General features: G+C 44.2%; 1 protein-coding gene across 1 annotated transcript in view; it reads right to left on the minus strand.

Moving 5' to 3' along the window:
* Window positions 1-26,495, minus strand: part of SPMIP2 (sperm microtubule inner protein 2) — an 88,708-nt gene that overhangs the window by 51,809 nt on the left and 10,404 nt on the right. The gene's annotated exons all lie outside the window — the stretch shown is intronic.

Here is a 26,495-nt window from a genome sequence, read left to right on the forward strand (position 1 = left end):
GGCCTTTTAAATGTAAGACAATGAACAAAAAGGAATCAAGGAATTGTGGAAGTGGGTGAAACAAGCAAAAATAAGAGGAGGTCTGGGTGGCTGACCCTTGAGGTAAATTTGGTATTGAAAGTTGAGGATGTGAGCATGTAAAGGAGCTAAGACTTTCAGGAAGAATGGTCCTGCATAAAGTAGACAGTGAGCTGCTGGCCCCGGAGGAGCTTCAGAAATCCCAGAACCACCGTGGGTGCAGGATGGTCCAGGCAGACTGGGGACACAAAGAAGGAATGTCACTCCTCTTACCCAAAGTTGACCCCAGATCTGGGAGGCGGGAGCTGCCTTGGCTGCGGTCATGGTGTCACCTGGCCCCTCCCGGCCCTGCAGCCCCTTCGTTTTGTCCTGGGTCAGGGGTGCTCAGAGTTTGCAGAGAGCACAGGTGGGCAACGGTCTGACCAGATGCTCAGATGGAGTGAGTGGTTGGTGTGGTAACAGGTCTGTGCCTAAAAAAGTCATCAAAGCTTTCCAGGGAAGTTGAAAGTGTGAGAAGTGGCTCTCCGGATGCAGGATGTGGGCGGATATTTGCCCAGCACCTAGTCACCACAGCTCCTGGTGATGCCTGTGTGTTCGCCAGTGGGTCCGGTTCCCACTCAGGTACAACTGCTCTGGTAAACGGCCAGACCGCGGAAACTCTTTTCTCTCCCAACGTGACAGGTACCTGAGGGCTCTCCTACAAAACTCCTGCTATCAGAAAAATTTCACCATCTCCAAACAAGATGAAATTAGAGTTGTATTCATTCGTCTTACTGAAATTTCAGGGTATGCTGAGGTCGGTGTTTTCCCAAATATTCCCCAAATGCTGTTCTCATGAGTGGCATGGAGATGTCTGGGTGTGGGGCAGGGGTGGTCCACCATCAGTACACTTGGGAACACTGTCCCGTTGCCTGTTAGAATTTCCCAGCATATGAAAACATGTTAACAGTCCTGAGAAATCCAGTGGTAGATCAACCTGTGTGCAATAACCTAGCGTTTCCCAAACTTACGTAAACACAGATCTTTTGTCCCTGTTGGGCCACCCGCACGCATCCTGCAGACACCTGCTGATTTGGGGGACATAATGACCCTCTGTGTGATGTTTTAGTTGTTGCTAAAATTTCGTCGTCACCTCACACTGCTGCGAACGTGAGAGGAGCGTCTATATTGCAGTCTTTCCTTCTTCACCCTGTGGACCGCAGTCCATTTTTTTTAAAAGAGCAATTCCTTGGCACCTGAGTCTAGACCCTTTGTTTCAGGCCAAAGAGTGAGAAGTATGTGTGCTCTGCAAACAAAGCGTGGGGATGGGCTCCCCAGAGACTCAAGGTTCTCGGTGGCTTTTCAGTTAAGTCACAGAACTTTCCTGAACCCCCATCTCCTCATCCGCGCTTTAGGAATAGCAGGATGCTGTGTGCAAGGCACAGAAAGCTCTGGGACGACCCTCCCTGGTCACACAGCTGATGCAGGCACCAGGTACAGGACACCACGCTCACAGCAGTCCCCTGGAGCCGGCCCAGGGCTGACCTAACCAAAGGTCCGCCTGTCACCACCCAACCAGCAACACAGACATGTGGCTCCCCTGATGGGCAGTTTTATGGGTGTTTTCTTGAAATGATCCACTTTTCCTCCCCTAACCCTCATTCCTCAGAGCCTAGACGCTCTGCTGGATCCAATTCCCTGCTTAAAGCTCAAAATTTCCAACTCCTGTCCAATCCATGGTGTCTTAATTATTCCTTTAACAACTTTGTTCATCTTTGTTCGGCTGCTGTTGCAACATCCCGTAGGGAGTTAACTTTTTTCATCATATGGCGGGCTTTTTTGGCTCTTCCATTCTTTTCCCCAAAATTCCAGCCCTCATTCGCCAGCCGTGAAGTTGGCAGCTCCTGGGTTAACAAAACCCTCAAGTGCCCGTCTTCTTTGGAGTTCTCACTCACGGCTGAGGACCAGCTCCCGTGGGGCCACTCACAGCTGGGATACATAAACAGAGCCGCCCAGCGTCGGTCCTCCGCCGTGAGCGCCAGGTCGTGATGGGGAAGGAGACGTGCTTCCACTAACACATGTAGAGCTTTGTGGGTCCTGGTTCTGCATCTTCCTGCCCTGGAGAAACTGTGATCTCAAGGACAGGGAGCAGAGCCCGCTTTCCAACTCTCCTGTACGCACCCAACGTGACTTCCTCCTCCGGTTCTGAAATTCTAAAGTTACAGTGAAGGATGCGTTTTTGAAGCTAACCTAGTGCAGGAATGGCAGGGGGTGGAGGGGTTTAGCTCAGTGGTAGAGCGCATGCTTAGCATGCACGAGGTCCCGGGTTCAATCCCCAGTACCTCCATTTAGAAAAAAAGAAATTAAACTACTGTAGGGTCTAATCCTGGCTTTGCCTTTTGCTGGCTTTGTGACCCAGGCCTCTGAGTTTAAGCTTCTCGTCTATTCAGCAGGAACAGTGACACCTATCTGGTGGCCTTGCTGGAAGATGAGGATTAATTAATCAATTTTACTTAAAATTGCTTATCTGAGAACCTGGCACCTAAGATACAGCAGTATTATTATGTCTCTTCCTCTTTCTTGTTTGTTTCTTGTTGTAATTTGATGCTTTGTCTTACCTGTTACATTTTGTAAAATATGTTTTGGGAGCTTTCACTGATAAATGATTTATTTCTTACTGTGAATAAACATCGAAGTGTTTCTCAAGAGTGCTTCTAGATCAGGGGTGTGCAAACTTTTCCTGTAAAGGGCCAGAGAGGAAAAATTTTTGGCTTTGCATGTGGGGCATACAACCTCCGTCTCAACTGCTAAGCTCTGCCCTCGCGGGTCAAAAGCAGCTCTGGACACTGTGTAAATGAGTGAGCGTGGCTGTGTTCCAATAAAACTTTGTAGACAAAGACATTATAATTTCAAACAGTTTTCACATGTTACAAACCATTACTCATTTGCTTTCCCCACCCCCAACTATTTGAAAAGGTAAAAGCCATTCTTTGCCCACATGCCCTGCAAAAGCAGGTGGCAGGACAAGTTTGATCCAGGAGCTGTAGTTTGCCAACCTCTGAAGACAGTGGACACTAAAGAAGCAGGTGCCACAGAGGCTGGGAAGAACACAGACAGGCAAATCTGGGAGAGTTTCCAACAAACTTCATCTGCTTGCCAACACTTAGAACCCGGCAGTAGCTTGTGTCAGTAGAAAAAGAGAATTCAGAAAATTCCGTGCCGAGGCTAATGTCTTTTCCTGACCTCCCCTCTGTATCTGCCATGTTTCAGTTAATTCATTAACTCATCTATTCATTTACTCTCTCGCTGATTTACGTATTCATTTATGTAACAAATATTTATTGGACTATGTGCCCAGCACTGTTTTGAGTGTGGGGGATACAGCAGGAAACAAAGCAAAGACCTCGCCTTCAAGGGGCGTCTCTTCTCGGTGAGAGGCAGGCAGTGCTGGCAAACAGTCTTTCAGCGTCTTTCATCTGGTTTATCATGATAACGTCCTAACCAGTCATGGCTCCAGTTTCTCTCTTATCAAGTCCATCCTACATCAGCTGCCAAGAGTAATCCAAAACTCAGATAAAGTAACATCTCTTCTCCTAAAAAACGTGAAATGATGTTCTCTTGTTTCTGTAAGTTTTTTATCCAGATTTCTTAGGATCGCTAACTAGTGTCTTTGTAAAGTGAGCCAAACCTCCTCTTTTTTTTTTTTTGCTTTTTTTCTCTTTCTTTCTTTTCTTTCTTTCACCAAGGAAATAGTTCTTTTATTGTAAAGAATAAGCCAAAATGGGAAACAAACAAACAAACAAAAAGATTTCACTCCAAACACATATTCAGGCCCGTATATCCATGAACAGAGAAAACTGTAACCAAAATCTACCTAAGAAAGAGCTCAGGGTAATGATCGTAAAGATGATCAAAGAACTAGGGAGAAGAATGGATGAACAGAGAGAGAAGTTAAGAAGTTTTTAACAAGGATTCAGAAAATATAGAGAACAAGTAAACAGATGAAAAATACAATAACTGAAATGAAAAGTACACAGAAGGAACCAGCAGTAGTCTAAATGCTACAGAGGAGCAGATCAGTGAGCTGGAAGGCAGAGGAGTGGAAATCACTGCCACAGAACAGAAAAGAATAAAAGGAAATGAGGCCAGTTTGAGAGACTTCGGGGACAACATCAAGACACGAACACTGACGTTATAGAGGTCCTAGAAGGAGAAGAAAGAGAGAAGGGGGCAGACAAAACAGCTGCAAACTTCCCTCACCTGGGAAAGGAAACGGACATCCAACTCCAGGAAGCACAGAGAATCCCAAACAGAGGCAGCCCAAAGAGGACCACAGCAAGTCACGCTGTAATTACAATGACAAAAGTTAAAGATAAGTAGAGACTATTAAAAGCACCAAGTGAAACGCGAACAGTAACATTCAGGGGAACTCCCGTAAGGCGGCCAGCCGGCTTCTCAGCAGGAACTCTGCAGGGCAGAAGGGAGCGGCATCTCAAGTGACGAAAGGGAAAACCCTAGAGCAAAGACCACCTCGCCCTGCAAGTTCTGAATCAGATCGGTGGAGAGACGGAAAGCCTCACAGACGAGCAAAAGCTAGGAGTTCAGCACCGTCAAGCCAGCTCCCAAGAAACGTTAAAGGGACTTCTCTAACCAAAAACGAGAAGGCCACAGCCAGAAACACGCAAATTACAAAAGGCAGAGGCAAAGCTACCGTAATGGCAGTGCATCAGCCACGTGGAAAGCTGGTGGGAAGGTTAAAAGATGAAAGGATAAAATCATCTACACCTGCAGTAAGTGTAGTCAAGGGGTACACAGAGCAAACAGATGGAGAACAGGGTGTCAGAGACAGCAAATGTTGGGGGCGGGGAGTAAACCTGCAGGGTTGTTGAAATGCGTTTGAACTGAAGAGATCAGCAACTTAAGATGATCACACACGGAGAGCGCTATGTACAGTGTGGGGAATAGTCAACAGTTCTGTAATAACTCAGTATGGTGAACATGACAACTAGGCTTATTGTGGTGATCACTTTGAAACGTACAGACACACCAAATTACTATGCTGTGTAACAGGAACTCACCTAGTGTTTCAGGTCAATTACACTTCAGAAACCAACCAACCCATGGGAGAAGAGGTCAGACTCGTTTGTGGTCACCAGGGGCGGGAGGGCGGGTCGGGAGGGAGAGGGGTTTCGGTGAAGGCAGTCAGCATGAACAGACGCCCGGTTATAAGATAAATCAGGACTCGGGATGTAATGTACAACATGAAGAATACAATGAACACCGCTCCAGGTTACACGTGACAGTTGTTGAGGGTAAATCCTAAGTTCTCATCACAAGAACAAGTTTTGTTTCTATTTCTTCTATTTTGAACATGTAAGACATGAGATGAGGGATGTTCATGAAACACTGTGACCGTCACTTCATGATGTATGCAAGTCAAGTCATGATGCATAAAATATTACACCTTAAACTCATGCCATGCCATATGTCAATTGTATCTTAACAAAACTGGAAGAAAAACCAATATTCAGTTTGTCAAATTTCTGAAAGCGCCAAATAAGTCTCAGGCAGAAACATCCTTGTTACAAACATTTGTTCTTTCCTCAGACAATAAACCTCCTGTGAACAATCTGAAAACATCAGAGGCAGCCTCCAATAATCTCGTAGGATTATAGTGTTACCACGGCAACCTCGATACATGATACAATACGAGGAAATTACACAGAGAATTATAAATTGGATTTCAGAGTTATAAAGAATTCGAGAATTCACCCGCTGCTTATGCACAGTTCAACTGATTGTTCAACTAATATTGGTGTCCACCAGGTACCCAGCACTGGGTCAGAATGAACAAAGGTTGGTGTGGCCTCTGGTTTCCTGGTTTCTCGTTATGTTACAGACTGAATGCTTCTGTGCCCCCCAGATTCATATGTTAACTCCTAAGGCTCAATGTGACGGTGTTTGGAAGTGAAGCCTTTGGGGCATGATTATAACCAAGATCCCAGAGAGCCCCTCCCCACGTCGGCCATGTGAGTTTATTGTGGAAAAGGGCCCCGGCCCCAGACACTGAATCTGCTCTCACCAGGAGCCTTGATCTCAGACGCCCAGCCTCCAGGACTGTAGGAAATAAACTTCCGTTGCTCATAGGTCACCTGGCCTGTGCCACTGTGCTACAGCATCACAGATGGACGGTCACACCGTGCAGTCTAAAGAGGACCACGTTCGCCTCCTTCAGGAAGCGCCGTCTGCTCTCAGGACAGATGCTGTCATTCACTGAAACCTCAAAGTGCAGTTTGAGCCACGTGTCATGGGGGTACTCAGCTTTTCCAGCTGTTTCAGGAGTGTGTGCCTTGTCCATCTGCTGGTCAAGCAATCCCTGGTTAGTTCCCTTTGGAGATTTGAACTGTCTTCTGTTTGCTTTGAAGCTTCCACAGCATCCCAGCCAGTGCCATGTGCTAGTCAAATGCTTGGTAGTATTTGCTGCAAGAATGACTACTTTATCATGAAGGTGCTGATTTAATCCAAAAACCTATAATGCCGCATCTTTCCCGGTGAGCACAGCAAGAAGGCAGGAGCAAAAGTTTTATAAACATCTCTGGACTTTTACTTGGAAAATAAAACTGACAGACTCATCTTGACAAAACTTTGCAACCAGACAATTTTTCACCTGTTTATGTCACCCTAAGGGGGATCCTAAGAAGATAATAATAAATAGGTTTCATTGTTTTGGTTTGATTTTGGCTTGGGATTTTCCTAGTATAAATGTGCCTAAAATAGTCAATTTAATATAAGAATTCTTTACCTGCATGGAGGCAGGCTCCAGACATTCCCATGAAAAAAGATGCTAACAAGATCTACATATGCAGAACCAATAAAACCCACCAGAGTACTGCAAGTAACAGGAAATTGGTCACAAGTGACTTAAATAATAAGGGAAATCATTGTCATGTACTAAGATTTTCTAAAGTCTGAGGACTCCTGGGTTGCTTAACTCAGTCGCTCAGTGGTGTCTTCAGAAGCACAACCTCCTCCCAGCTCCGTGTTCTGCGGCCTCAGGGTAGCAGGCTGCCTTCAGGCCCAAGGAGGCTGCAGCTGTTCCAGGTGTCCCATGCAGATCCCACAATGCCCAAGAGGCAGGGTGAGGTGTGTGTTTCATCAGTGGAGACGCCTTTCCTCGAAAACCTCAGGTGCATTCCTCTCTCATTTTGTTGGTCATTACTGAGTCATTTCTCTCTTCCTGAAACCGAGCACTGGCAAGAGGACTGGAATTTCAGGGACTGGCGTGGATGAATTGGGGTTGAACCCTGAGTCACATGGGGCCAGAGCAGACAACCAGACACAATGGTGGCTCTCTAGGAAGGTGGACGATGCACTGGTCTCTGACTTGTCTGCCACAGAGCATACAGGGAAACGCCTCACAGAAGAAAAGACATCTTACACACACACACACACACACACACACACACACACACACACCCATGCAATGTTTTACTGCTTTACAATTTACTTTTTTTTTTTTTTGGTAGCGTGAAGGTAGATTTATTCAGGGAGATGCACACTCCCTTCATAATCTACTTTTAATACCGCAGGAAGTTATTTAAAGTCACTCCTTGACCCTCTGGTTTTTTATGCTGAATTATCACTTGTTTGGTGTTTATGCTCTCAGAGTGGAGGATATGGATTTACACTGAAACAACACAGAGAAGTAGAGGCAAGCCAGGGGCCCCATCAGAACCCATCTTCACAAAATGCAGGGCCAAATATATCCAGAGAGAACTTCAATTCGAAAAGAGACATGTACCCCAGTGTTCATCACAGCACTAGTTACACCAGCCAAGATACGGAAACAACCTAAATGTCCATCGACGGATGACTGGATAAAGAAGTTGTGGTATATTTATACAATGGAATACTACTCAGCCATAAAGAAGAATAAAATATTGCCATTTGCAACAACATGGATGGCCCTGGAGATCATCATACTAAGTGAAGTAAGTCAGAAAGGGAAAGAGAAATGCCATATGATCTCACTTATATATGGAATTTTAAAAAAAGACAAATGAACTTATTCACAAAACTGAAACAGATTCACAAACATAGAAAACAAACTTATGGTTACAGTGGGAAAGGGGGTAGGAAGGGATAAACTGGAGGTTTGATATTTGCAGATACTATTATATATAAAATAGATAAACAAGTTTCTTCCGTACAGCACAGAGAACTATATTCAACATCTTATAGTGACCTGTAATGAAAAAGAATATGAAAAGGAATATGTATGTGCTGTACACCAGAAATTGACACAACATTGTAAGCTGACTATACTTCAATTAAAAAAAATGCAGGGTGGAGAGGGCCATGTTCCTCGCTGGTCCAACCCTCTGAGCTAGAGCAGAGGTGGGGAAACTGTCCTATTAAGGGCCAGACAGTGAATGTTTCTGTCACCCCTGCTCAGCCCTGTCTTGCAGCACCCAAGCAGCCGCAGGCCATACACAGAATGACCATGTGCCTCTATTCCAATAAAACTTCATTTCTAGACACTGAAACTAGAATTTCACATGACTTCACGTGTCACAAAATAGACTTCTTTTCATTTTTCCAACCACTTACAAAGATGGAGACCATTTTCAACTGCACAACACCAGGGGTCGAGCCAAATTTGGCCCACGGGTCATGGCTCATGCCCCCTGATCTGGCTGGTGCCCCACTGTCCCTTCTCTCACACCTCCTCCGTGCATATTTTAGACAGGCAGCTTCTCTTTCTGTGAGAGTCAAATAGTTGATGACATCACTGCAAGAATAAGTATTTCCTTTAAATGCACTGTTTTGCAGGAGAGAGTTTACTTTTTTATTTGTATACAAAAGGTCCCAGGAGGGAGTGTGGCTTCATTCTACTTGCAGGTGTCCATTTGGCCTCATGTCATTTCTGACTTTGTGATCATTGAGTTTCTTATTATTAGAGTTGCAGAGAGACCAGCACTAATATAGTTAACCTGCCAGTGCAAATTAAAGAATAGAAGAGTGGACTTCAAGTTAAAAAAAATTTTTTTTTAAATAGAAAAATGGGGCGGGATACTAAGCAATACAGATAGACTGGAAATCATAGCATTAGGGGAGGGTGGCACTGGTTTTGCCCACTCTGGGAAGAGCTGAGCGGGAAGGCATCGCTCAGTTAGTGTGCTGAGTGATGATGGTAATTTCTGCCTGGACCAAAGAGAGGAGCGTCGCTAACACTGGGCAGAAACAGCTGGTATGATGCTGTGCATTGTGAAACATACCAGCGACTTAATGCCAGGTTTGCTTCAAAAGAGAAAAGAAGAGGAACTTACCACTTTGAATGTAGGCATTAAAACGGCAAGGACATCACAATGACAGACGAGTTGAAATGTAATTTACTAAAATAACGTTTCTGAGCTTGGCTGAAACACGGCGGTTTCCTTCTCTGTCCCCACATGGTCAGGACAGTGGGGAGGGATTGTTTATTTCTAGGTGGCAGGACGTGACTTCAGCTTAGATCAGGGCAATTTAGACTAGTAAGTGGTACTTCTCAACCTTGTAAAATGTATAATAAAGGAGCGAAGGTGGCTTAAAAACGGCTGCAAGTAGCTTGTAAGAAAAACATGTGAACCCGCTATTTGGATTATTGAGAAATGTCTAATTCTAAGAAGCAAGCAAGCAGTGCTCAACAGATGGGTCCACTTTACATTTTTGCAGCTTGTTTGTTACACATTTACCCTCTTCTGTGCAGCCAGCCGGGGGACGGGTTGCCCTCTCAGATACTAGTTAAGGGGTCTGAAATGAAATGACTCCTCCCTTGATCCAAGAACGGATTCACTATGCTGCCACACTTTGCTCTTAAAATGAGTTTGTGAATGCTGGAGAGGGTGTGAAGGGAAGGGAACCGTCCTGCACTGTTCATGGGAATGTAGTTTGGTGCAGCCATTACAGAAAACGGTATGGAGATTCTTCAAAAAACCAAAAGTAGACTTACCCTATGATCCAGCAGTCCCACTCCTGGGCATATAACCAAACACTAATTCAGAAAGATACATGCACCCCAATGTTCATAGCAGCACTATTTACAATAGCTAAGACATGGAGGCAACTTAAATGTCCATCAACAGATGATGGGATAAAGAAGCTGTGGTATCTTTATACAATGAAATACTACTCAGCCATAAAAAAGAATAAAATAATGCCATTTCTCAGCAACATGGATGGACCTAGAGATCATCATTCTGAGTGAAGTAAGCCAGAAAGATAAAGAAAAATACCATATGATATCACTCATATGTGAAATTTTAAAAAAGGGAAAAAGAGGACACTAATGAACTTATCTACAGAACAGAAACAGACTCACAGACATAGTGAACAATCTTATGGTTACTGGGGGAAGGAGGGTGGGAAGGGATAAATTTGGGAGTTTGAGATTTGCAAATGTTAGCCACTATATATAAAAAATATAGATTAAAAAATATCTTCTGTAGAGCACAGGGAACTATATTCAATATCTTATAATAACCTTTAATGAAAAAGAGTATGAAAACGAATATATGTATATATTTGTATGACTGGGACATTCTGCTGTACACCAGAAATTGACATGTTGTAACTGAATGTACTTCAATAAATAAGTTAATTTTAAAAAATAAAATAAAATAAAGTGGGTTTGTGAGCAGGTGAAATCCAGGACTCACAAAGCCATGGGAGAGCAGAGATCAGACGTGATAACACATTAAAATTTCCTTGTCAGTCTAGATCTGGATGTCCTCACTTGGGGTCTAGTCTTCCTTCCTGGGGAGCAAACATATTCTCGCATCAACTGTGAACAACAGGAAGAGCTCTTGGACTAGGGAGCCTGGCACTGGGACTTTGACCTTGGAGTGGTTGCCACCGCTGGGAAGCCTGGGGAAGGTCATTGCATCTTCCTTGGTTAATCCAATTTCTTCTTCTTCTTTTTTTGTAAACAACTCTATTGAAGTGTAACTGACATACAATAAACTGCATCTATTTAAAGCATGCAATTTAAGTTTTACAAAAGCGTGTAAAGATGAGCAGGGTGCCGGGTAAATACAGTTGAACTTGTTTATGGGTATTTTTGGTTGTTGTTTTGGTTTGGTTTTCTGTTGGGGGTAGATAATTAGGCTTGTTTGTTTGTTTACTTATATATATAATGGAGGGACTGGGAATTGAACCCAGGACCTCCTGCATGCTAGGCATACGCTCTACTACTGAGCTATCCCCTCCCCACTACAATTAAATTTGAATTTCAGATAAACAACAAGTAATTCTTTTAGTATAAGTATGTTGCAAACATTGCATGGTACGCACTCATACTAAAAAATACTCTCTATCTGAAATTCAATTTTAATTGTGCGTCTTATATTTTTACCTGCTGACTCGGGCCACACAATCCCTGAAATAGCACCATAATCTAGATAAAAAACCCATCACCCCCAGATTTCCTCATGCCTCTTTGGAAACCCTCCCCTTCCCACTCCTGCCCATCCCCATCCCAGGCAACCATTTATCTGCATTCAGTTACTGTAAATTAGCAATTTCTACAATTTTATATAAAGAGCATCACAGAGTACACACTCCTTAGCCCAGCTACTGACACTAAGCGTAATTATTTTGAGATCATCCATATTATTGTAATAATTACCACTAGATTGTTCCTTTTTCTTGCTGGGTAGTATCTGATGGTATGAATATGCCATAGTTTATTCATCTCCCTGGTGATGGACTTTTGGGTTGTTTTCAGTTTGGGTCTGATACAAATAAAGCTGTGGTGAACACCCGTGCACAGATTTCTGTAGGAACACCTGCTTTAGTTTCTCTTGGGTAAAAAATGGAATGCCGGGATCCTACAGTAGGTGTACAAAGAAACTGCCAAATTGCTTTCCAAGGGGGTCGTGTCATTTTACATCCCCCCAGCGGTGATCTGCGGAGAGCCCTACTTTCTCCCCAGCCCTGCCAACACTTAATCAAGTTGGTCTTAACTTTTGCCCTGATAGGTGGTGGCGGCGTCTCACTGCAACTTTACCCTGTGCTTCTCTACTGACCGATAATGTTGAGTGTCTTATGCTTCTTTGCCTTTGGTGCGTCTTCTCTGATGAAGTGTCCAAATCTTTCACCCATTTTTAATTGTGCTGTTTTCTTGTTGAGACTTTTGAGAGCTATTTGCATATTCCGAATAGAAGTCTTTTATCAATAGGTACTTTGCAAATATTTTCTTCTAGTCTGTCTCTGTAATTTTACCCTCTTAACAGGGTCTTCTGAGGAGTAGAAGTTGTAACTTTGATAAAGACTAATTTATTGCTGTGTTCTTTATGAGTCATCTTTTAGATGATGCATCTAAAAAACTCTTCCCCTAACCCAAGGTCACAAAGATTTTCTCCCCTGATTTCTTTTAGACGTTTTACAGTTTTAGGTTTTTCATTTTGGTCTATGATTCATTTCAAGTCCATTTTCGCATGTGATGGGAGGTATGAGTTGAAGCTGAATTTTTTGGGGGTGTATAGACAGCCAATTGTTCTAGCGCCATTGGTCTCGAAGACTGTCCTTTCCCTACAGAGTTGCCTTTGCTCCTGTGTTTTACTGCTGTATACACACACACATAAACACACACAAACACACACATACACACACATACATACACACATACACACACACAAACACACACAGTGCTGGTTGGTTGACTGGGTCCCTGTGTAAAATACATTGCTCACTCTGGGCTGCCGTCAGACGGGTTTGGAAGCCACTGATATAATGGTCACCCGAGTTATTTTTCCTCTCTCCTTTGGTCTCTTAATCATCACTTCTATTCATTCAGTCCCTGCTACTTCTTCGATTTTCCCTGTTCCTCTGAAACTTCATTTTCTGCGGAGACATATTTATGATCACCTCAGGACACCCTTGTTTTCCTGCCCCTTCAATTGTTCCCTCTTCTATTATACAGGGAAATGATGAAATGCCCCATTTCTCCCCCGCCACGTTTATCTCACCCTCTGTGTAATTCACACTCTGCCCTTTCATTCTGCATTTCTTGTGGTTTGCAGTTGGCTTCCAGCCAACCAGTTCCTTTTTCATTTGTTTGGCTTTGCTGGGAGGCATCGTGGCGTGGGGGAAAAGAGACTGGGTCGTACTTCATCTGAATTCTATTTCAGAAAAGGTTTGTAACCTGCTTCAAAATCCGGCTTCACAGGCTCGGTTTCTTTGTCTGAAAAAGGAAAGTACAGCGAACAATCTGATACAGTCGTCATAAGAACTGGGAGATGCTGTGTGTAGGAAATGTCAACCGTGTCTGTACAGGTACCTGGTGCAGAGCAGATGCCCGGCGGTAACTATTACCATATTACACACCTGCTAACCATTTCTGCTCTTTCCGTCACTTCTGCCACGCCCAGCCCTTCTTCCCCACGCTGATGCTGGTGTACAAGATCAGACCTGTGATGCCTAAATGCAATGCCCTCCACTCCCGGAGTGCAAAATGTGCAGTGAGATCACACAGTGCCAAGCACACGGAGATCAGGTGGAATTGTACTCTAAAAAAGAAAGATTCTTCTCCCATTGACAAAGTGGACAGAAAAATACTCCTCTCTAAAGAGAACTCAACTGCTACAGATGCCAGCCATTCAGTTAAGCGAACTGAAGCTGTACCTTCAACTACCAGTCCCCAGAACCCGAAAGCCAGAAACGAGAGGGCTCTCTGATTGCCAATGGGGGCAAGAATGTTTCTTATTGCAGGTAAGAAAATTCTGGACACTGGAAAGAGATTCAGACTGGACGCTGTTTAAGAGCTACCACCTTTTCAGTCCTCTGTGAAGAGCAACAGGAAACTGTGAGCCTATTTGATGTGTGTTATGTTTTCTCCGTTAAATATTAAAGATACTCAAGAAGCCACTCTCTGAATTCCTAGATTCCTAGCCTAGAGAGACCCGACCTGATTATAAATCACTGAAATTCTGGCAGAGAGTATGGTGGTTCTACTTCTGCAGCCTAGCACAACTTTAAGAAATTTATGCATTTTTATTTATATACAGTACGCGCCTGGCTGTTCTTCACCGTAATTAATTTATTATTATTCATCCTTATTATAAATAATGACCTGGTATAAAAGCTACACATCAAGCAAGAGTGTTTAATTGATACCTCATTAAAAACCCGTCAGCAGGGCGTTAGGATATTTGGATGTCCCAAGAAAACATTCATCTGAGCTTTCACACGTCTGGAGCTGTGCTTTCCAACATGGTAGCCACTAGTCCCAGGTGGCTTTGAGAACTTGTTAAGTGCCCAGTCCAGGCTGAGGCAGGCTTTGACTTAAACACAGAGCTTTCCAAGACAGTACAAAAGAAAGAATGTGAAGCACTTCATTAATAACTTCAGGCATCGATTTCATATTGAAATGATAACCATTTGAATATATTGGGTCACCTAAAATATGTTATCAAAGTGATTTCATCTGTTTTAATTGTTTTCAGTGTGGCTACCAGGACATTTTGAATTATGTTTGTGGTTTGCCTTTTATTCCTGTTGAACAGAACTGGCCTAGAGTTTGGCAACTTGTGAAGTCTTCTGATACTTAAGCTGGTGAATAATTATGAACGCGGCTCACGGAGGCTGGGGAAGCTGTTGCAATGTTTGTTAGAGACGGCGAGGTCTTCAGTGCACAAAACTGGCAGAGGATTCAGACAGAAGCAGCCCAGGGGGGTCTACTCAGACGACCAAAATGAAACCAAAGTGAGCAAGTGTGTTTACACCGGGGAAGGGCCAGCGGCTGGGCGGGGTGGCTGGGCGTCCACGCCCTGTCACTGCTACCAACTGTTTGACTGGTTACTCAGCCCTGAAACCTCCCACCCCACCCCCTCAGGCTTCCATAGCTAATTGCTCCCAGTCAGATCCCTTTTAAAGTGAGATTACACTCCTTCCAGGATGTGTCACACATGCTGACAGCTCGAGAGGGTCTAAGTTTTCACCCCAGGTAACATTCATTTTAGGTCATATTATGGCTTCGAACAAAACTCTGAGCATGACAGACAGACTGCAGGCGATACTAAGTGGGAGCAAACAGAAGCGCCCCAGGATCTAGACTTGTGATTAAATAGACACAAAAGAATCTTCAAGACAGGAGGTTTTGAAGTCAGAGCAATCACAGGCTGGTAATACCGTAATAATAATGGAGAAATAAAAAATGTATCAGGCGTAGTAGGTCAGCCTCATGGAAACAGAAACAGCAGGAGTCAGAGGGGCAAACGCTGAGAGTTTCCACGCACCACTGAGGAGGGCTGAGGTGCAGCTCAAAAGAGGAGACTTCAGATGGTCGGACTATTATGGTTTAATGCCACGGAGCCAATGTTAGCATTGTTTCCCTGGAATGCCAGCGTTGCTCTAGTATTGTCTTGGAGACCACCGATGCTAGCAGTGCTTTCTTCTGCGATGAAGAAAAGGTATATGTAAGGGAGCCCTCCCGCACTGTCGGGGGAATGTAGTTTGCTGCAGCCACTATAGAAAACAGCATGGAGATTCCTTTAAAACCTGATAATAGAGTTACTATATGATGCAGTAATCCCACTTCTAGGCATATATCCAGAGGAAACTCTAATTTGAAAAGATACACGCACCCCAGTGTTCACAGCAGCACTATATACAATAGCCAAGATGTGGACACACCCTAAATGTCCATCAACAGATGACTGGATGAAGAAGGTGTGGCATGTGTATATATATTTATATTTATATTTATAATTATATTTATATACATACACTTCTCAGCCGTGAAATGGAATGAAATTTTGCCATTTGCAGCAACATGGATGGACCTGGAGATTGTCATACTAAGTGAAGTAAGCCAGAAAGAGAAAGAAAATTACCATATGATATTACTTATTTGTGAAATCTTTAAAAAAAATAATACAGATGAACTTATTTACAAAACAGAGACAGATTCACAGACATAGAAAACAAACTTAAGGTTACCACAGGGAAAGGGGTGGGGAGGGATAAATTAGGAGTTCAAGATTTGCAGATACACACTATTATATAAAATAGATAAACAATAAGGTCCTACTGCATAGCACAAGGAACTATATTCAATATCCTGTAATAGCCTAAAATGAAAAAGAATATGAAAAGAAATATATATGTATGTATAACTGAATCACTATGGTTTACACCAGAAATTAACACAACATTGTAAACCAACTATACTTCAATAAAAAATATATATATATTTAAGAATATAGTGATTGTGTAATAGTAATGTGGTTGTTGTCAGTAAATTATCTTTAAGAAATGCTGGATTTGAGGTTTCTAGGACATTACACATGACATCACCAGATCCATGGCTGCCTGACATCCATCCCTCCAGCACTGGTCCACAGCATCACATACCTGTGACTGTGACTCAGGTTTTTATCTGTAAAATGGGGATAATAATATCTATGTGACAGAATTTGAGAAGAATTAAGTGAGATCATTCATGTAAAAAAGCTGACAGTGGTGCCTGGCTTATTCTAAGCAGTCAGTAAATGTGAGACAGTGGAGATGATGAGGTGGTGGGGACAGTAATGAAGTGATATGTACATTTATTCAATAATCACAGGTCTAGGTTCCTTTTCACTTATTTAATTTTAATACACATTTAGGAAATGCATCAAATGTTGACTTTTCCTTACGGCAAATAATTAATGTCTGAAACCATCTTTCATCGCTTTAATCCAAGAGCAAGTATTACTTCATGAACTCCATTTATGCTCAGTCCTTTCAACAGATTATAACTGAGAAAATATTGCTGTGGTTACGTAGCCAGGACTCAGGAAACCATCATTAAATCCACGACTACAGTGAATTGGAGCAATGCTGCCTTAGATGTTTAATTGTCCCGTGTTTTCTTTCTGCTCTGAGTCTGTAGCAGTGGTTTCCTGGTAGATGTTTGACTACCAGCTCGCAGAATTTACACTCGTTTCTGTGGTGCAAACACCCCTACCATGGCCCGTTTCAGACTCCCAGTCCGATGTCACGGAAGGCAGAGTTGGGAAGACTACGGGCATCGCCTGAGAGCTTATTAAAAAGGCAGAATCTCAGGCCCCACCTCACATGCCCTGAAACAGAGACTCTGAAGGTGGGGCCAAGCTGCCTGTGTCCTAGCAACCCCTCCAAGCAAGCCTCACGCCCGCTCGGATTTGACGGTGCGCAAGTGCTCAGGCACCTCTAGCCGACATTAACCTGCGTGCCAACGCTAATGGCCCTGGTGTTGTGTTTCCTGGGAGCGTCTAATACTGGCCTCTGAGACAGTAACTCGTGTATTCCTGGAATCAAGAAGGGATACCACGGTGCTGGTCTCGTGGGAAGGCGGGAAGGTGGGAAGGTGGGAAAATGATTCCATCTTCCAGTGTCTCCACGCTTCAGCTGCTGCGCAGGGGCTCCGAGAATGGGTCACTAGGTGCTATGGGTGGTGAATTCTGGTGGCTTCCTCAGTGGAAGCCAGGGCGAAATTCCCATGTAAAATGAAGAGATGCCCTGTTGCATTCACGGCCGTGTTAACCCACTTGGGTTGCCAGCAGGTTTTGGCAATCACATTAGTACAGCCGTAAATCCAGGTGTTGCAGCCTCAGTGTTAGCAGAGAGGTCCACGTTTCCAGTGTCTTCTGGGAGCTGGGATTGGTCAGCAGGTGTCACCTTCTACCCTTAGGTAGGGTTCCCTTCCACAGCTGGTGTCCATCCAACAGCCAAAAGATTTCCAGCGATAGAAGTACATTCTATTCGGGGACGGGTCTAATTATTCTTTCTTAGGTTGAACTGAAATCTGCCTTCCTGGAACAGTCCCACAGTGGTCTGAATTCTGAATCTCAGTTCATAGACCCTCTCTCAGGGGACCACCTGTCAGAAGCTGGAGAAGGCGAGAGGCTCACACTAGGTTCTTTTGTAGGTCAGCTTCCCACTTCTTTCCAGTGTCCTTCCTGAGACGTGATGCTCAGACTCCGCCCCATCCTGCCCCTTGGGGCGCTTCAGTCCATTAACGTCTACCTTTAAAATGTGCTGCACATGCAGGACTGGGACAGTGTGCTGTACACCAGAAATTGACACAGTGTAACTGACTTACTTTAATTAAAAAAAGAAGTGTTGCTCCTAACCAAAAGTGATGCTACCGTGTCATCCGCTGTCTGCTGAGCAGAGATCTCTGTGATTCTGGCAGCTTTCCTGGGACCCACGCTAACCTCCAGGCTCATCACAGTCAGGGATGACCTCCACACCAACCCATCACACAATACCTCACCTAGTCCTCACTTGTATTACTGAATTTTTCACCCTAAGCACCAGGTTCAGACTTATTCCTGCTAAATTATAATCTTGTTAGTTTGAGCCTCTAATTCTAAAATATTCTCATTTACAACCCAAATTGTCACCTCATTTTTGCTCTCTCTCTCTCTCTCCCCTAGGTCAATGCCTTCTGCAAACCTGATTTTCCTCTATCCAAATCGCTGAGAAAACTGTTGGACAAATCAGGGCTTGGCCCCCCTCCCATCCCCCAATCAATTATTAAACTTCCAAGCCTGAAACTAGGAAAAAATGTCCCAGTGACGTGCCAGTGAAATATTGACTCTTGCTTGCCAACTGAACTTCAGTCTGTTTCAGCGGAAGGAGCCCGAGAAGTCAAATGCTGCAATCACTGTCAGTAATCCCTAGGGAACATGTAGCGTTCCTAGCAGCTATTTAATATTTGAAATACACATCCTGTCTCTTTGAGGTGTGCAGGGGACAGTTTAAGGATAGTATAGAATAAGTAAAAGCTTTAATCCTGACCCTGGTTGGTTGGCGTATTTAACGAGTATTGATGCTACGCTGGAAAACATGACTATGCAACTTTGATTTTTTTTTGCAATTTTCTGAGTTAATTATTTCCATGTCCATGAACATTATTTCTCACGTGGCCCCTCAAGCCTATGAAAATTGAAAATAATTATAAGGAAAGTTTTTACAAAGAGATCCTACTTCGCACAAGGTGTTAACACTTAGCGCTTACGGGCTATATGAGGAAACAGATTCCTAAACTCCACTTCTGAGCTACATGATTACATGAAATGCGGAGCTAAACACAGATACTGTCGTGATCACAAATAGTGTAACTCAACTCAGGGGGTGGTTCCTGAGATGATTTCTGACCTGATACCTTTAGACCAGCTGGAGAGGAAAGATGAGAAAACAGATTTCAGCTGACATATGACAGGCCAGTGCTGGTGAAGGGGTGTGTGTGTGGCTTTTTCATTTTTAACAAGAATAACTAGAATTTGATGATGATTTTTTGATGAAGCAATGCAGATGCAAACTGGCACCTAATCTTCCTGTTTATTTTGAATTTCCAGGGGAGGGTAGAGTGCATGCTTAGCATGCACGAGGTCCTGGGTTCAATCCCCAGTGCCTCCATTAAATAAATAAATAAACCTAATGCCCCCCAAAAGTAAATAAATAAGATAAAATTTGAATTCCCCCTTTTAAAAGCAGTATCATATACTGTTGCATTACTGCTTCTGGAAAGCAAATTAACTGACACGTTTGAATAGGTCGTCATGAGTCCCAGGTCCACAATCATTACGGAGCGACCACGGTGTCCTCGCCGTAACTGAAACGCCGCCCTTAAATGTTTCTATAATGAGAGATACAGAGAAATGGGAAGCTTGTGCTTTGCTAGAGGGAACGTAAGGTGGTGCAGCTGCTGTCGACAGTGGTGTGATGATTCCTCAAACAATTAAAGATCGAATTAACACATGATCCAGCAATTCCACTTCTGGGTACTTGCCCAGAGGAATGCCAGCGGGGGCCTCACAGGTGTTTGGACACCTATTCAGAGCAGCATTATTCACTAGAGCCAAAAGGTAAATAAAGCAGCTTAAGCGTCCATCAGTGGATGCATGGATAGACAGCATGTGCTCTCTGCTACGTGTCAGTCTGTGAGGCCTGCTATAACAAAATACCTCCGGCGGGGGGCGACAACACCAGTTCCGGAGGCTGGAAGTCCAAGGTCAAGGTGCCTTCAGGGGCGGTTTCCGGTGAGAGCTGTCTCCTTGGCTTGCAATGGCCCCTTGTCTCTCTGTGCCCTCAGGGGGTCTTCCTCTGCCCCCACAGAGAGAGGAAGCACTCTGCTGTGCCTCCCTCTTCCTATAAGGACACCAGGTCTATGGGATGGAGGTCCCACCTTATGACCTCATTCAACCTCACTTACCTTCATAAAAGACACATCTCCAAAGACAGCCATGTTGGGGATCGGGGCTTCCACACCTGAACTTGGTGGGGGAAACATTTCAGTCCATAGCAACACACAATAGATTATTATTCAGCCTTGAAAAAGAGGGAAATGCTGGCACAAGCTACAACGTGTATGACTCTTCAGGACATTGTGCTACGTGAAATAAGCCAGTCAGAAAAAAGACAGATTTCATGTGATTTCAGTCATATGCAATTACTAAAGTAGTCAGATTCACTGAAACAGAAAGAAGAATGGTGGTTGCCAGGGGCTGGGGAGAGAGAAATAGACAGTGAGGGTTTAATGGGTCCAGAGTTTCAATTCTGCAAGATGAAGAAATTCTGAGGATGGATAGTGGTGACAGTTTCACGAGGGTGTAAATGTGCTTAACGCTACAGAACTGTACCTTTTAAAGTATTTACCATTCTATGTTTTTTTAAAATTTTAAGTGTACTGTTTTATGTTCTGTTCATTTTACTACAATTTAAAAAAATTTTAAAAAATGAGAAAATTAGTCTTAGATTAAACATTCATGCTTTAGCATGCGACCCCAAATGGCACTCAATCTTGTTGGGTCTGTTTCTCCTGAAACACATACTAAATGACACACTATGTTGCCTTCAGTCCACCAAGTGGTGGTCTAATTCTCTGTTTATGCTTTTACTATATTTTCTTTGCACAGGTAGAGGATGGGTATTTATCACCTACATCAACCTCTCCATAGACATTCCTAAACTATTAGTACAAATTGTGACAATTTTTTTCATGTGTTGTCATCACGGTGATGGTAATAAAATTATATATTTACTGAATTACGGGAAAATCAATCTGGGGACTTCCAAGCCCTGTAAGAATGTAAATCATTTGGCAATATTCTTTGGTGCTCACTGACGCTAAACTAAAAGAATTGGAAAGTCCCAGATACGTTTTGCCTTGGATTGCTTTCCCTCCCTTAACCAATACACAAACGCAGAGCATGCCTGGTTCCTGATGTTGATAAATATTTGAGGGATAAATGAATAAACATGTGACACGCAGGTTACAGAAAGCAGTCCCTTACACGGACCTCTCAGCCTTCTTACTACCACCGTGCTCACCAGCTACAAAATAACAAATAACATCACCTCCACACCATCAGGGGTTACTTTTTCATGTTAATGATTACTGGGAGAAATGCAATCATTTTAAAATGACAGATCTTTTTTTCCTTCTTTCCAATTTTCTAGTTCACCAAAGGGGGGAGGATTAATTCTGCCATGATTTCTTTTCTCCTTCCCTTCCTCCTTAGGGAGGCTTTCTAGATTGCCACCTTCTCTGCTTTATTGTCCTCTGCTTTGGTAAACCCTCAGGGTTGCAGCCTAGCTACTTGGTGCTTGTTTGTCAGTTAAAAAGGCTATGTGGGGAGTCCTGCTGGGCTCTCATTTTCTCATTTTCTCAGCAGCCTGTTCCCTGCAAGGGGACACCGGGTGAGCTCAGCTGGGTCACTAGAAGCAGGAGGGGTTAAATGCATCCCCTTGGAGTTGAGTCCCTCCCGTGGCTCCCCACCTTGCACCTGCAGTGCCTCCACTCTTCCGTTTCTCTCTCCTCCAAGGGAGCGTGAACAGAAGTAGCCACCACCCTGAAAAGGTTTGGGGAGAACGGTTGCTGGGTGGCTAGAGCGCGGACTGGAAGCTATTTATCTGAAACCTATTTCTGAAGTTGCTCTCAACAGTGCTCTGTGAGTGAGCAAATCAAATAAATCACCAAGAAAGTGGCGTTAGAGGCATTCTGAATGAGAAGGGAGAGCGATACCGCAGAGGACCCCTGCCCTTTTCACCAACACGCGTCTACTTCAGGCAAAGACGTGAGCAGCGAGAGTAAACAGCGATGTGTTCCTTTGGCCTCATCCTTTAATGCTGGGATCATTACTGACCCAGTTTAATGATGAAAAAGAAATTTAGGATGACTCTCTGGGTGGGAGAACAGTCAGTCAAATGTGGAAGGTAGCATAATGTGATGAAGGAAGATGCCAGACTGTAAAGCTCTCAAGGATTTGTCAATCAGTTCATGCACACCTTCCTGCATTTGTGGACAGTGCCCCCTGCATTAGGCGGACCTTGGAGCCAAGACAGTATCCTGGCTCCTTATCCTTTGAAGCTAGCATCAGAGAGGTGAGTCCCAGAAGTCCCAGCCCCCAGCTCCACAGGAAAGACCCTGCCTGTGGTGTCCCCACTGCGGGGAGTCAGGAAAGCAGCTCAGATGCTGGGGGACAAGCAGTAGATCAGAGGCAACAATCAAGCTAATGTGGGTGTGAAAATGGGAAAGAGGGAGTCTCGGGGCAGCGAGACACACAGTGCGGGGCGAGCACAGGAGGGAACTGTGCAAACCCAGGATGCTGGCCACCGCGCCTGTTCCAGGTGGGCTTCGCGGTGCTCCCGACCCTTAAAGTGGGCTTTCCTGCTGCAGGATACACTGGCACCCGCAAGGGTTAGCTGGACCCCAGTAGTTCTCTCACTGCCTCCAAGCCTCCAAATTGGATCATCTGGGGGACTTGTGGTGAAAACGGGTGCCCTTCCTCACGGGGCTGACCGCCACGTGGTCCAGAAGTCAGTGAGGACGGGGGAGGCACGGGAGGTGAGCCAATGGTCCTCAACAGCAGCAGGACCCAGCGGGGGCGCCTGCGCCCTGGGCACAGACAGCCTGTCCCTTCTGCCCTGTAATCTCACCCAAAGCGGCTCCCGGGCCCAGACTGACCCAAAACTGTGCAGAGAAGGGCATTCGGGAAGCGTAGTTCCAGCACCACTAAATTCACGCGGCACAAACCCAGCACACGGACGTGGGGCAAGTTCAGCACAGCTGACGTGTTCTGCTGTCCCTCTTAGTTGCCCTTTATGTGATTCTCTGAACCGAATTTTAGGTAGTACATTCCTACTGGTGATGGAAACTAGTCAAATACAGGCACCGCCAATCGCTGAGAACAAGGCAAGAAAAATCCAAAACATAAAAGGGGAAAAAAGATTTTATTAATTTTTTTTAACCTCCAAGCAAGTGTTTCGGTCTTGTTGCCTTTGCAAAACTTGAGGCCTCCTTGGATGCCCGGAAATAACTTAGGAGAGACTCAGGGCTCCTGCTTGGGTTTACAATGATCTCAATAGATGGTTTTGGACACAAACTTATTTCCAGACTCACAGACATAGAAAAAAAGTTATGGTTACGAGGTGGGAAATGGGGTGGGGCGTAAACTGAGAGCTCAGGATTAGCAGACATACTAACTAGTATATATAAAACAGATGCATAACAAGGTCCTACTGTGTAGCACAGAGAACTATATTCAATACCTTGTGATAGCCTATAATGAAAAAGAATAGATATGTATATAAGATTCACTATGCTGTATACCAGAAACTAGCACAACATTGTAAATCAACTATACTTCAGTAATAATAAAAAAAATAGATGGTCCAATTCAAGTGGTTTTTAGTCCAGAGAAATAGCAGCCCAGGTCAGGGAGAGACCAAGAGGCCAGTGAACGTCACCCGCCCTGAACCAGGCAAGGCCCCCTGGAGCAGAGGATGTCTGCAGCGCAGCCTGACCCTGCTCAACTTTCTCTGAGTGCAAGGGCGGAAGTTAGCATGGGCCTACACACGAGGGAGCACTTGCCTGGTTCTCTGATAGCACATACACTTCCCCATCCTGCTTTGTGCAAAATTCAGCTAACGGATTCTATCCACACCTTGATGTAAATGTGCTGGAGTTGTCGGGGGTGGACTGGGCTCGGGCAACAAGTTGGGCAGGAGTTAGAGTGATCAATGCATCTAGTTTTAGCACTGAAAGTCCATGTCCCAGGAAACCCCTCCTCATGGGTAAACCGGGACAGTCTTCCTAAGATGGAGTGCAGGTGTGGCTAGAACAAGGTCTCAACCTGGACAACAGGAGAAACTAAAGCCAGGGGGCAGAGTCAATGTCAAGGAGTGGGGCGCCAGCATCCAGCCTGTGGGATTTACTGCAGGGGTGGGGCTACAGTGAATCAGCTCTGTATGGAGCTGAAGTTCAACGCTCTAGCCATGTTTCCCTAAATGTCCTGTGGTAGCAATTTGGAAGGCATAAACAGAGGCCAACAAGGTTTTGTGGGGATCTCCCTGCAGCGTTTTTGCTCTGCACTCTTCTTCCGCCTCTTGGTAACTGCAGAAGAGAACAGGGGGAGATGAGCGGCCAGGGTGTATCCGTCATGTGATGAAGGCAGGCGTTGACAGAAGAACCAAATATTTGTGATTCCTTCTGATGAACAGACCACAGGAGCAACCATCATAGTGGAAGTTGTCTTTGGAGCTGCCTTATATCCAAGTTATGTGCTCAAAATTTCACCTTGTCAGTTGTCTCTGGTCGAGATGTGAGACACTATGTACCAGCAAAGTGAAGCATCCTCGACCTTTGTGCCAGGTGGGGTGTGGGTCTTCTCCCTTCCATTTACCTGTGTGTCTGCCTATCCCACCTTCTGTGAACTCAGAACCCTCTACTTTAATATACAGTCCTAACTTCTCATGCAGTACATTATTTTCCTTTGGGCACAATCTGAGCCCCAAATTCAAAACGCCTTAGATAAGACCCCTGCCTTCTTTTAGGTGATTCGCAGCAGTGACACAAATGTTTCCATGCACAGTGTTTGTCTATGTTTGGTATATCATCATACAAATATGGCTAAAAACCTCCCACCCAAATTTGGAGATAAAGTTTGAGACAGTCTGACTTAAAATAAAGGCTAGATATTGTGTATGAATATACCAGTATTCCAAAGGCTTTCTTCAAGGCCATTAAAACAAACGGATAATGTCACCAAAGGGGAAAGGGGGCGGGAGGGACAAATCAGGAGTTCGGGATTAGCAGACACACACACTACTATACATAAAATAGATACACAACAAGGTCCTACTGTACAGCGCAGGGAACTGTATTCAATATCTTGTAATAGCCTATAACAAAAAAGAATAATAAAAGGAATGTATACGTATAACTGAATCACTATGCTGTGCACCAGAAATGAACACAACATTGTAAAATTCTTCAATTAAGAAAAATAAAATAAGTAAAAATTAAAATTAACTTTTTAAAAAAAGAGATGACAGTGACTCCCAGTTGAAGAAAGCCGTATAACATGCTCACACCCCACGTGACAAAGGCAGAGGATCTCAACCTCCTGCCAGGATGGTGGACCAGCCGCCCCTCCAGGCTGCGGCTCCCGCCTGGGTGCTCTGGGTGGGGACCAGCAGGAACTTCTTATGGGGTTCCTCACCAATATACAGACTAACGTAGACATCTTCTTGCTTTATCGTCCTCACACTGAAAATCCCTCCGATCAGACGGTATTCCCACAGCGCCTCCCCTCCAACAGAGTCGGGGGTTAACCGCAAACTCTTGTTTCAGTCTTTTCTGCCAAGGTCAGTGAGAAACTATTGTTTCGAGGGGGCGGGGCGGGAGGTGACATTTCAGGGGAACGTAATACTTTGGGGATGGAGAAAATTTTTTAAAAAAAGAAAGAAAAAAAATTCTTGAAATAAAAGCAAAAATAAACAAATAAAACAGACTTGCAGACACAGTAAACAATCTTATGGTTACTGGGGAAAGGCGGTGGGAAGGGATACATTTGGGAGTTTGAAATTCGCAAATGTTAACCACTATATATAAAAATAGATTTAAAAAAACAAATTTAAATAAATAAATAAACAAATGGGACCTAATTAAACTTACAAGCAAAGGAAACTCTCAGCAAAGCAAAAGACAACCTATGGAATGGGAGAAAATATTTGCAAATGATGCAGCTGACAGGGGCTTAACTTCCAGAATACATAGACAGCTCACACAAATCAGTAGCAAAAAGTAAATAAAGAAAAAAAAGAAAGAAAAAAAACCCAACCCCAAAATGAAATCCCTGTGATCTAGGAGTGCTTTTGTTTTTAAACCCCTGCAGACAAGAGGAGCTGACACCCCTCAGGTCCTTTCTCCAGTAAGGAGGTGTGTGGAAGCATGTGTGAACCTGGACACAGGCTCGCCCCCAAGGGGCGGTGATGGGATGTGAGTGTGGTTCCAAGGTGGAGCCTGTGTTCTAAGTGGCTAACAATCCCCAGAAGAGGAAATGAATGAGATCTCCCACGTCAGTTCCTAGGGTTGTAGAACCACAGGCGTGTGCCCTTTACTGAGCCCACGTGACTAACACGCCTACTTTGTTCTGCTTCCATTTTGTGAAACGGGGGTGTGATAGCTACTTAGCTGGTGAATGAAA

This window comes from Vicugna pacos, chromosome 2 (genome assembly GCF_048564905.1).
Source record: "Vicugna pacos chromosome 2, VicPac4, whole genome shotgun sequence".
NCBI lineage: Eukaryota > Metazoa > Chordata > Mammalia > Artiodactyla > Camelidae > Vicugna > Vicugna pacos.